Source organism: Ambystoma mexicanum, chromosome 2p, assembly GCF_040938575.1.
Source record: "Ambystoma mexicanum isolate Mex_15411 chromosome 2p, UKY_AmexF1_1, whole genome shotgun sequence".
NCBI classification, from domain to species: Eukaryota; Metazoa; Chordata; class Amphibia; order Caudata; family Ambystomatidae; genus Ambystoma; species Ambystoma mexicanum.
In genome coordinates, this window is record NC_090923.1 from 403,069,514 (window position 1) to 403,082,463 (window position 12,950).

Consider the following 12,950-nt stretch of genomic DNA (forward strand, 5'->3'; position numbering starts at 1 on the left):
GTTAGTCGTGAAGTATGATTGTGGTAGAGTCAAGTATAAGAGTTATGGGTGGGGAGGAACGGTTATTTGCTTAATGTGTGCAGGCATATCTTTGCTAAATCTTCTGCAATATTTTCATGTTTGTTTTTAACCTCTTGATGGTATATTCTGTTTTAGAGTTTTATGATGTTTAAGGTTTTGCTTGCATAGTTTGGTAATGTAAATAGGATAGATCAGAATATTTAGACTAGTTAGTATTATTAACTGTATTAATAGAGAACCCAAATGTCAGGTAACTGCTTTGTCTTGTAAATTGTTCATTCTTGAGAAGGTGGGAATTGTTTGTGTGCACTGCTAAAATTCTTCTGAGCGTCACTCAGAGGGAAACTAGACACATGTGCACAGCTTAGAGGGGAGGAGAGAGTTCTAGGGAAAAGCAGATTAGACCAGGAGGGGCTGGAGAGTGAAGACTGGAGAAGGAAGAGAGAGAGTGATAAGACCAGGAGATGAATGGAGAGAGAGAGAGATATTGGGGGTGAGAGAGAAATACAGAGAAGAAGATGGAGAAGGGTGGAGACAAACATAGGGAGAGGGAAGTGAGTAAAAAGGTTGAAAGACTGTTTCATTGGTAGAAAGGCACACCAGGGCAAATATATCACCCAACTTGAGTTACTTGGTTAATCCATGAGTGAGTCACAGAGAGAAAACTATGGCATTCAGGCCCTAACTAGGATAGTGATAAACTAGAAAGTAATAGTATGCAGGCTATACTAAATCTCTGCTATGACAAGAACTTTTGGAGTAAGATGACTGGGCTAGGGAGAACACCCAACAATATTGAGGGAATAACTCATCAAGGGACCATCCGTAGACTGCCTGCCCAGTCTGGAGCACAAGAGCAATCAAGAGCAGAGAACTAAAATACCCAATGTCCAGTCACTTCAGTACAGAACATCAAGAATCGGAAGTAGAAAAAAATAGATTCTTGGGGCTCAAAAAAGTAAAAACCCCAGAGTAAGGAGGGAATAGTGAACTCCTACTAAGGAGAAAAGAATCAGAATGGATTTGTCTTATGGACACCGTCACTACGGGATTAAACTCGGAGCATAAGATGGCCAATTAGCTATTGCCGAATAGGCTAAATGAAGACTCATGAATAGCAAAAAAGATATATTTTTTGAATATGAAGACTCATGAACAGCAAAAAACATAGATTTTTTGAAATATGTTATCTTTGAGAATATTTTGTTTAAAATGTCTTTGAATGTAATTTTTGAGGATTTTTTTTTGTTCTTTTGTTTGCTGGTTGTCTGTTCAGTAGCCCGTCTCATAACCAGGGATAGGCAAGAGTATGTCTGTTAACCTGGAAGACATTGAGATGGGTATAATTACTTATCTTATTTCTTTTTGTCAGAACTATTAAGTAAGCTTGAGGAGGCAAAAAGCTAAGTTTTTCAAAATTGGTTGCATTAAAGCATTTGCAATGGAGTGACCAACCAAACAGTGAATACAATATACAATAAACACAATAAAACAGAATAGATACCATTTGGTCTCCAGGATGAACAAAGGCAACTGTAACAAATATAGGAAAAAGTTAGGAGAAATGCAAGTTTGGCCGCATAAAAATGAATTTACACCTACAACATATGTGGCAGCTAAAATGGCCGTGATACATCAATACGCGATGACACAGCACGTGATAGCATAATAACGTCATCACGCACAGAAGCCTGATGTCATGCACAGCTCAGAAAGAGCCTGAACATGAAATGGAATGGATGTTGGAAGGACAATCGTATCCCAATAACAGTTGGGACAGGTAAGAGAGGAGGGGAGTGCTACCTAATTGGTAGTTATAACTTGATCATTCTTACTAAGTGAAGGTCTGATGCTTAGGTTGAGCCAGGAAATTAAGGGTAAATGTTAAGTTCCTTTTGGTTATTTCTTTTGTAGGCAGGCTTCAGCACTCTCTTTTGAAAAAGAGCAGTATGATTTAAGAGGGTGAAAAGGTGACATTACACAATATTGGAATAGTAAAAGTGGAAAAGCTTAAGTACCTAAAAATCTCAGTCGAGTCAAACATAGTAATTAATTACAAAGTAAGATGTAAGGAGCATGAAATATATAAAGAATAAGGGATATTAATCACAATAGTAATTAATTTTAAGGAAACAACTGTAAGACTAACAAGCAGAATCTGAATTACCACAAAGAGAAAGGAAACAAAGAGAATGATTGAGTAAGTACCAGCAAGGCTCAGTGGAGCAAGTGTGGAGAAAGTGATTTGGGCAAAGGTAAATCAATTTTGGTCTTTTCATTTTACACTTTTTTGTTTCATATTAGATTCTCTCCTGAGGAACCATGGGAATAGACCATGGGGAAACACGTGTTGAGAAGTGAGAATTAAAGTTTTAATTAAATGTTCGAACTTGGTCATATAAGAAACAAGGAATGAGACTATCATTAAGAAATTGAACATAGGAAATGTATGAATTGGAATACATGACAAATAAGGGATTTGAATAAATCAAAGAAAGATACATTTGGAAAAATATATTGGATGGAATAATTTTCTGATAACTATACAGTTAGCGCACAGCAACTGCGCACAGTCAGGTATAAATTAGATGCCCAAATTACCTGTTTTTGCAAGTCAACTTTTTTTTTTATAAACCTAAGAATGTTTTCATTTGTCACTCTGAGAACATTGTCACACCATGTATTTACCCATTGTGCCACCATGCCTTGGGGATACCCAGAAATAAATAATATTCAGTGACAAAAAGTTGTTAAAGGGAGTTTATGGTTACAGGTAAAACCGTAAACCCCCAGAAATTCACCAGTTATTGTAAGCTAAGCAACTATAACTCACACTACCACCGTGCCCTGCTAAAACTAACACCCATGACAGCAAAGATGGCATCACAAATGTCATTAATGACATCACTGATGCCATCACATATCAAAAAAGTGAAAACTGGTTGTGTTTACAATGTTGGTTGCAAGATGTCAGGGGCGATTGGGAGACCTCTCGTTGACTACTTCATGTATTGAAACATGTACTCATACAAACAAAACATTATTTTGGAATGTTCTTAATACAGGAACCAAACAATACATACACATAGGCAATGGGTGCAGCATGCACCATAGAAGAACAGTATTTTTAATGTGGTAATGTTGCCAATAAAATAATAAAGGCAAAGCTATCAGAATGTTGAATAACATTAAACTTGAAATTAATAGTGAGCAACACAAGACTCACTACAGACTTATGTTAGTACAAACAATACATATGCAAGCCACAATGCATAGAATTCTGAGGCACATACAGGGAAACTTAGTAAAAGGGAAAGAAACATAGTCACCAGAACATGATAATAACATTCGATTTGGTTATCATGTACACAAATTAATCGTTTGGTTGAGACCTGCTTATTGGCCCATGTATGTGCATCATGGGCTGAGATCAAACTCTAAGGAAAGTACTTTAAGAACATTTGAGAAGGCTAATGTATAGATATATAGCACCTTTTCAGTTATTGAAATCCCCACTATCAGTGAACAAAAACAACTAGTCTATATGTGTCAGTGAACACAAATAAGTGGGCCAGATGTGATGTCATCAATGACATTTGATGTCCTGGCTGTTAGTCTTAGTAGTGCACGGTAGTGGTGCGAGTAATGGTTGCTTAGCTTACCATAACTGGTGAATTTCTGGGGTTTCTCGGTTTTACTTTTAACCATAACATCCCTTTAACAATGTTTTTTCACTAAATTTCATAGGTTTTCACTAGTGCAACTTAACCATAATGTCCCTTTGACAAAGTTTGTTCATCGAATTTCATAAGTTTTTACCAGTGCACCCTAATTTGCTACAACTCCCTAATATCATACTTACCCCCAATATATTAGCATTTTTATCTAATCTAGAAAGTTTCAAGCAAAAACTGTGCCATTCTCCACCTCCTAGTAACATTCTAAACACTTCTTTCAACTTTCTAAAACTTTAACATGGTTTTTCCCAAACATCATCACGTGACCGTGTGTGCGCCCGGCGTGTTGACGTGTTCGCGAACCGGTCCACGCTTCGCGAATTTGGTTGGTGCTTTGCAAACAGTTCGAAACACTTCAAAACTGCATTTTCAGCGAATTTAGGAAGTTTCAAGCAGAAAATGTACCCTTGCACACCTCTTAGACCTATTCTTACTGGTTTTCCATCTGCAATTCAGGATAGAGAACATGCTTGGAAGAATATTAGCACAACTGCTAGTTAACTTCAAAAATGGCATCAGCCATAGCCATCCCTCCTCCCCAGGAGCCACCACCACCAACACCATCACCACCACTGCCAGCTCTAGGGCCTGGACCAGGGAAAAAGCACAATCATGCAGAAAAATATCAAAAGGACCAGGAAGATGAGAAAGAAGAAATTCCTACCTCTAGAACCCAGAGAGAATTATGGGTGTGGTGTTTCTTTATTACCATTGGGGGTGTACCGAAAGCGAAGGCTACCAAGGTAAAATGCACTGAGTGCAACCTTGTAGTCAGTCACGGACAACCTGGCCAGTACTCTCACGGGAACACCTCCATGCGCTGCCACACCAAATCCAATCACAGGGATGCTCTGAGAAAGGCGGTTCCTTTCTCAAGAAATAGTAGGCTGTCTTCCTCTACCTCATTTTCCTCAACCAATACTGCCACCACACAGGCTACAACTGAAGGGCACAAGATCCCACCAGCTACCTGGCTAGCCATAAAAGAGGCTGTTGATATATATCTTTCGAAAACACCAGTACTGCAACACACCACTGTGAAGGGCGGAATAGTTTCAAAGTGCTTTTGAGGATGTAATCAAGGAGCATGAGAAACACTGCACTCTACCTTACATTTAATATACGCCCAACTTCTTCCCCTGTCCACCTGCCCCTCCATATCTGTGGTTGGTGCCACTTCCCTCATTTCCCTCCCCATCTTACTTTCTGGTACACTCCTGCAAAAATAAAAAAATACAAAATCACAAAACACCAAAAAAGGTTCCAGTTACAAAATAGATCTAAAAACATGATCTTATAGACTCCATGTACTTTACATTTTTCAGTAAAGTAGTTAGACTCAATAAGATTCTCCGACATTTCCATTAACATTTTGTATTATACAAATGGAAATAATGGACAATTGTATACTAGAGAAAAAAATAAAAGGACAGCAGCAATTTTCTGTACCAAATTCTTTTCTCTAGCATACAATAAGGAACGTAATCCATGGACCCTCATGAGTATCCGTAGTCTCTGCAGTCCCCTTTCCAGGACATGCATCATTGAAAGACCTGAATGGGAGAAGCAGACTATCGCACAGGTCAGCTCTTCTAGCCTTTTTACTTTTATGTTTGTAACACTCCCTTATTGTTTGCTTTTGTAGAGTTACACATCCATCCACCAATCACTTCAAAAAACTGTACATATAACCCTATCAACATATGAAACTTCCATACACCATCTGCCACTTCACAATGTTCTACAAATCTTTTGCATCTGCATTTCCCTTACTTATCCAAAATAATTGTGCACAGTGTTGCTATAAATGCACATGTGCATTCTGCAGAAACAGAATTGCATGAATGGAAGGGGGAGTAAGGATGGGCAAGTGCTGATGGGAGCCCAGGATGGGAGTGCCATGGGATGCTAAGGTGGAAGGCCACTGGCTAACTGCTGGGGGAGAAGCAGTCCCATGGGTGGAGTGCACAGCCGCCAGGCGATAGACCCACATGGGCAGTGCTGAAGGGGCGAGGTACTGGTGTACCTCGATATAGGGCATGGAAACTGTGAGGTTTATGAGGGACTATGCCAACAGTCTCAGTGGCAGTGCTATGAGTTAGCAGGGATGGGATAGAGGGAAAGAGGAAGAGAAAAGGCTGAGTTTTCAGAAGTTTCTGAAACTTAAACTTAAGGAATTCTGGCCCAACTCTGAGAGGCGCAGAGACCTGTTCCAAAGGGAGGCACCAGCTGAATAGAGACCCATGCCTCACGCTCTCTGTTTGGAGAAGCATTTGACAAGCAAAAAATTGGAGTTGGAGGCGCGGCGGGCTCTAATAGAGAAGTATTTAGGGAGAGAAAGTTGGAGATATCGTGGTCCCAGGCCCCAGGAAGCCTTGTCAACGATAAATAGGATCTTGATTTTCATCCTTCAGCCACCAGGAGACAATGTAGAGATGTTAGGGCTGCAGATATGCAATCCTTGATCTTGAGTCCAAGGATAAGTCTTCCAGCCTTTTCTGTATTATCTGAAGGGGGCATAGAAAACAAAAGACTGCTGCAGTAGTCCAGCCTAGACAGGATCAGGGCTCTAGAGATATTGAGATTCTGGGAAAAGGTGAGGAAAGGTAGAATGCCCATAGGAAGGTGAAGCTGAAAGTTGACCTTCTTTACAAGATCTGAAATGTTATGAGTGAAGGAGAGGGAAAAGTCAAAGATGGCCTCCCAGGATGGTGACGGTAGAGTGCCCAAGGAGGGCAGCCAGAGGGTAGGAGGGAAACAGGGCACAGGTGTCCCAATAAGAAGAATCTCCATTTTACCGTCATTGAGACAGAAATTGTTAGCCACACACAATGCCTGGATGGCGGTTAGACAATCAGGGATGAAAGACACGAAGGAGAGAGTAGTAGAGAGAGGTTTCAAGGAAATGTGTGTGTCATCAGCATAACATTGGAAATGAGGAGAGAAGAAGGAAATCAGGTGAGCAAGAGTGATGAGATACATATTGAAGAGCCACAGCGATAGGATACAACCCTGCAGAAAGTCCAGTGTCCAGTCTGTGATGCCGGATGTATCATGTAGCCTTTAAATGAGGATAAAATGGCTGACCGTCTCAAACGTGGATCAAAGATAGAGAAGCACTATCAATTGTACTATGATCATAAATATCACATATACTTCAATGATAGTCCACCATATTACAAATACGGATTACTCCACCTACAGTATCTATAATTGCTATAGACATTACTATACACAAATGTGTTTTCCAGAATTTTTGTTCACATCGCTGTATGCGGTGGTGGCGACTGGCCGTGGACTTGGCGACACCTGAAAACCCCTTTTTCGCAGCTCCATATCAACTTAATTCCACTCCCCCACCCTTTCTAGGACCTCTTTTTAGACACCAAATAACCCCAAATACGTTTTACAGACTCTTTGCTCACCATGCTGTCTACAGCAAGCAGTGGCTTTCCACGGATCCAACATGGCGACTGTTTCAAAATATCTGATGCTCCTCACACTTTTCATTAACCAATCAACAGGTGTGTTCGATTTCCGCTGAAGTCACACCAGACCCTGGTTTGTCCTGTGGTGTCTGTGGATTCCGAATCAGGAAATGAGTCTACAGACGGACCCAAATATCACTAATTTGCTTTGACTTACTTTTTGACAATTTCTTAAAAAATGACTGGACGGATTTACACCAAATTTACAATGACACTCTATCCGGACCAAGCTGCCACTTCTGGTGCGAATTTGGTGAAAATCCGTCCAGCGGTTTGGGCTGTAGGCGAGAGGATTATTTTTTTTATTTTGTCTATGAGGATATCCACACATTTTGGGATCCCCCTATAACTTTACCCTATTGGATGAAACTGCACCAAACTTTTCAAGCTCATTCTGAGGGGCCACTATACTTTCCCTGCAAATTTGGTATGGATTCGTCCAGGGGGGCGAATTTATAAGCCGCCTAAAAAGTGCTATGATTTGAGCAACTTAACCATAACTACAGGGCTGCTGCCGCAGGCCATGTAATAAATCATGACTGCTCTTTTTTAAAGGCAGCCCATGTCTGTTGCTATTAATATGGGTTTCAGGAGGCTATTTTCTGGAACTTACATGGTACTCTGTGGCTGTTGGAGACAGAGTGTAGACTCCAGAAAAGTCCCGCCAAGTGTCATAATTGATGGTTACATCAGAGATGTTTGGGCACGTTATATTGCAAACATGTTGATGTTTTGCCAACGTTCTGTAAAAGAACCACTGGATATTCGTTTGCACACATTTTACAAAATGGCTGCTTTTTTAACACGCCTGAAAAATTAGCCCATAATCAGCATTCTCTTTCAGTCCTACCAATTGGCTATGTGTATTGCCAATTGGAATTTAAGTATACTAAAAGTAGACATGCACAAGATATAGCATGAATTGATGTTTATTTGTTTTACAGGACAAATATATGCCTGGCATTTTTTTCTTGTCAACATCTTTGCGAAAGGAAACATGAAACACACAAATAAGGCTGAGCTCCTGTTATTCATGTTATTCAGGTTTGCCTTACTACTTGAGCATTCAAGACACTTTAGTTTTCCTCTCGCCGGAAATGTTTGGTGTTTATGCAGTGATCCTGCTTTGTTGAAATTCACACAATGCAAATGGACATCAGTATTCAGCCAGTGAACTCACCGTGGAGTAAACATTGCAGGCAGAGCTATTCTGTCCATTTCATGGAAAACATTAATATGCGTTCCACCAACTATCGATTTGTATGGTTTTCACCACGTTACACGGCTGCGAAGATGAAGAACAGCAGTTTATTAGCCATACTGCAGCACAAACTGCAGTAACCGTGGAAGAAGTGGATGGAAAGTACATGTTCGATTGATCTACTCTTTATCACACTATTGGTATATCTGGTATATTGGAAATACCATTTAACTGCGGTATGAGTTTTCATTTGCTCTCCTCTGATTGTGTTAGACATGCCAAATATTTGTTTGACTGGTCTGATATTATGTTGTAGCTCAATGAAGGAAAGCGGGAAACCTGATACACACATATCAGATGCGTGCTGTAGCATTACAAGTTATGCACGAAGGTGACTGTTTTTTCATGTTCAGTTCAGGGCTCTAAGTAGAATATTTTTTTTGAGTTTTCACATCAGCAATAGCCAGTTCCCTAGGAGAAGCAACTGGAGAAAAACATACTTTGGAAAACGTACTATGCCTCCTAATCTCAATTGGCATCATAGAGTCCATCACGTCTCATTCCGCATACCAGTGATTTGATCATACCAATGCAACATGTATGATCATCAGCACTACATTAGCTACCTAGGAACGGAATAAGAAATAGGAACCAAAACAAAGGCGTGTATGCGCTATACCCTCATTTGTTCTGGGATTTGGGGATGTTCCCATCATTGCGGTTTAACAGCTAACCATAGGCAGTATACCTTCTTTGCGTTAGGTAGCAATGGTCAAGGATAGGCTATACTCTACATAGCAGGGCAACAGAGGAAGAGTCCAAACGATCGCAGTACAGTAAGTACTAAATAAAAGGAATGTCCAAACAAGTCTATACACAAGTAGCACTCTTTACTAAAACATCAAAAACCTACCCCTTCCTATTGTTTTATGTATTTATGTATTGAGCATTTGTCAGGCCCTTCTACAACAAAATTGTGTTTTCAAGCGCCACAGGGCAAATGGGGAGGGAACAAGGGGAGTAAATACAATACAAAAGAACAGTAAGTATACAGACATGGTCCAACTAGGCCTTGTGGCATTCGGACGTGCAAGTGAAGTAAAGTGAAATGCAGGAGGTAAGGAAAGCATCAGGGAGGAGGGAATTAGGGATGGACAAGTGCTGTTGACCCCGGAAAGAAGTGCAAAGTGGTGCAAGGGAAGGAGTCCACTGGCTAAGCCCTGGGCAGATGGAACCCAAAGAGTGGGATACACAGCCACCCAGCAGGAGGCTCACAAGGGCAATGCTGAGGGTAGCAACTGGTGTTGACTGGACAGAGGACCTGGTAACCTGTGAGATTCATGAAGGTACAAGGCCACCACTCTTAATAGCAGTGGGTTGGTGGGAAGGGAAAGATAAGAGGTAGAAAAAAAACAGGTTTTTGAGAAGCTTCCAGAATTTAAGGAGGTCCGGATCAAGTCTAAGAGAGGCACGCAGGTTGTCCCAGAAAGAGACACCAGCCAAAGAGAGAGACCTGCCACCTATTATCTGCTTGGTAAAATGTTTGCCAATCAGAGAGTTGGAGTTAGAAGACAGGAAGGCTCTAGCAGGAAGTATTTAGAGAGAGAGGTTTGGAGATAGCATGGACTCAGGCCTCAGAAAGCCTTGTGAATTATGCAGAGGGTCTTAAATTTGATCCTTGCGGCAACCGGGAGCTAGTGGAGAGATTTTAGGGCTAGAGAGATACGGTCCCTGAACATTGAACTTCTGGGGAAAGCTGAGAAAAGCCAGAATGCCTCTAAAGAGGGGAAGCTGGAAGTTTGCCTTCTTGGCAAGGGCCAAGTTGTGAGGGGTGAAGGAAAGAGAGGAGTCAAAGGTGATCCCAAGGTTTTTGTCCTCATGGGATGGTGAAGTTAGGGAGCCCAAGGAGGACGGCCAGAGGGTAGTCGGGATACAGGGTGCAGTGGTCCCGATAGGGAGGATCTCTGTCTTACTGGCATTAAGACAGAAGTCATTAGCCACACACCATGTCTGGATAGCCTGGATAGTGGATAGCCATTCGGCAATGAGAGAGGAGGAAGAGGACGTTGTAGAGGGAAGAGGGAAGTTTGAAGGAAAGCTGTGTGTCATCAGCATAACACTGGAAATGAGAAGAGAAGGCGGAGATCAAGTGAGTAATTGAGGCAAGATAAGTATTGAAGAGCCATGGTGATAGGATAAAGCCCCGAGGGACACTGCAGGTAGAGAGTGAAGTGGTGGTGGAGAAAGGGGCAGCTGCACCTGGGATGAGCGGTTAGTGAGAAAAGAGGTGAGCCAATCCAGTGGCCATTCCATGATGCTGATGGTATCTCAGAGATGTTTTATGAGGATAGAGTGTCTGACCGTGTCAAAGGCAGAGGAGAGATTGAGGAGAATACAAACAGCAGGAGACTTAGAGTCAAGATGTGCAAGCATGTCTTCATGGGTGTTCAGGAGAGCAGTTTTGATGCCTCTAGATGCCCGGAATCCAGATCGATGGTCATGGAGGCAACCAACGAGTTCTGTATGAAGGGTCAGTTGGATGAGGGCCAACATCTCCCCTGGAGTTTACCCAGGAAGGAGGGAGGGGTGGAGATGGGGCAATAGTTATCTGGGCAGTAAGGGTCAGCAGATGGCTTTTTTAGGAGAGGGTGCACAAGGCAGTGCTTGAGGGAAAGAGGGAAAGAGAGAAGGAGCTAGTGGTAAAAGAGTGGTTGCAGAAGTCGGCAACGGCCGCGGCAAGAGAGGAGATGTCCTTAATGGCTGTAGAAGAGCAGGGGAGCACCTGTTAGGATGCAACCATCATAGAACTGACAACTTTAGCGACCTCATGAGATGTTGTAGGCACAAGGGAGGACAGTTCAGGGGGTTGAGGAGGGGCAAAGGAGGCAAGACTGCGGGAATGGAGGTGGGGGTGGTGGAGATTGAGGACAGGATGTCTTAGAGGTGGTATAGGAGGCCAAGGAGGTGCAGAGGGCATGGGAGGGAGGGAGGGAGAGAGGTAGAGACTGCAGTTGGATTGTCGAGGTACTTGCAGATTTTTAAAAGTTCTGCCGTGTTGTTAGTGGTCCCAGAGATGTGGGCTTGGATATGGGTTTTTTACTTAGGGCGAATAGAAAATCGGTATTGCTTTTGAAGCAGGCGGCAGGCCAGTTTCACAGAGGATGAACACAAAGTCTACCACTTCCGTTCAGCAACTCTGCACTTACACTTCAGAGATGCAATAATGGAATCATACAACCTGTTGCATTTAGTGGCAGGCTTCAGGTGGTTCCTCATGAAAGGGGCAGTTTAGCAAGTACAGAGTCAGAGGGAGAGTCAGGGGCGGGGGTCAGAGTGGGGATGAAAGTGGAAGCAAAAGCAACGGCTGGTACTCACTTCATCAGTGAATTGACGTCAAAGGAGGCTGGCAGTGCAGGGCCGGCTAAAAGGGAGGGAAGAGGAGCCCCAAGTGGGAGGATAGGAGAGAGTGTTCAGACCATGAGAGGGGAGTGTTGACCGAGCTAAGGATAGGGATGTCCCCATAGAAAGGCCTCCAAAGTGTGTCTGGCTGAGTGGGTCGGACCAGAAGGAAGAATAGTGAGAGAGAGGAAGTCACAGAGGCTGTGGAACAGTGAGGCGGCTATTTCAGGGCACTCAAGGTTGATATTGAAGTCTCCAATGAGGATGAGTTTGGAGGAAGAGGCCAAGAGGGAGGAGGTGAGGTTGGCCCATTCAAAGAGGAAGAGAGAGATAGAGCCAGGGGACCTGTAGATGATAGGGAAGGTGAGTGAGAGATTAGGAGAGACCCTGAGCCTAGAGATGGGGTATTTAAGGGAAAATCAGGGCCACTCCACCTATGGGCCGGTTGGGCCGAGGTTTGGAGAGGATTTTGTAGCCTTCAGGAAGGAGAGTGTCAAGAGCAGTGACAGAGCTGGCATTGAACCACATCTTGGTAAGGGCAAGGATGTTGAGGTCAAAGCCTCCAAGAAGGTGACAGATGTTGGAGGGAGTGTTTTACAGCAGAGCAAACATCGAGAGTAGCTAAGTGAAGCTGATTACCGAAGTTTTCTGAGGATAGGTACAGGGGCTTGGTACTCCAATCAGTGATGGTGAGGGTGAGAGAGGAAAGGAGGGAGGAGGAGTAGCATGAAAATGGAGGAAGTCAATGAGAGAGGACAGGCGCCACTCAAGGAGGAGAAGGGTAGGTTGAGAACATTGGGCCAAGATTGATAATCTGTCTGGGAGTAGCATTAATAGGCAGGCCTGGGTTGGATGCCAGGAGTGCTCTTTTAAGCTTTTTTCTGCCCGACTTTGTGAGAGAAACAGGATAGGTGAGAGAGTAGCAGTTAGAATAGATAGGGGAGATAGAGAGTGCCTTGTGGCGAGGGTGGTGGGGAGGGAGATAGACAGGTGAGCTGCACAGTGCACTAATAAGCTCACCAGGTGGCCTAGCAGCCAAGCCAGGACAAATGAAGGGGGTGCTTTGAAAAGGGTTTGTACAAGGTAGACGGAATCTAAGTACCC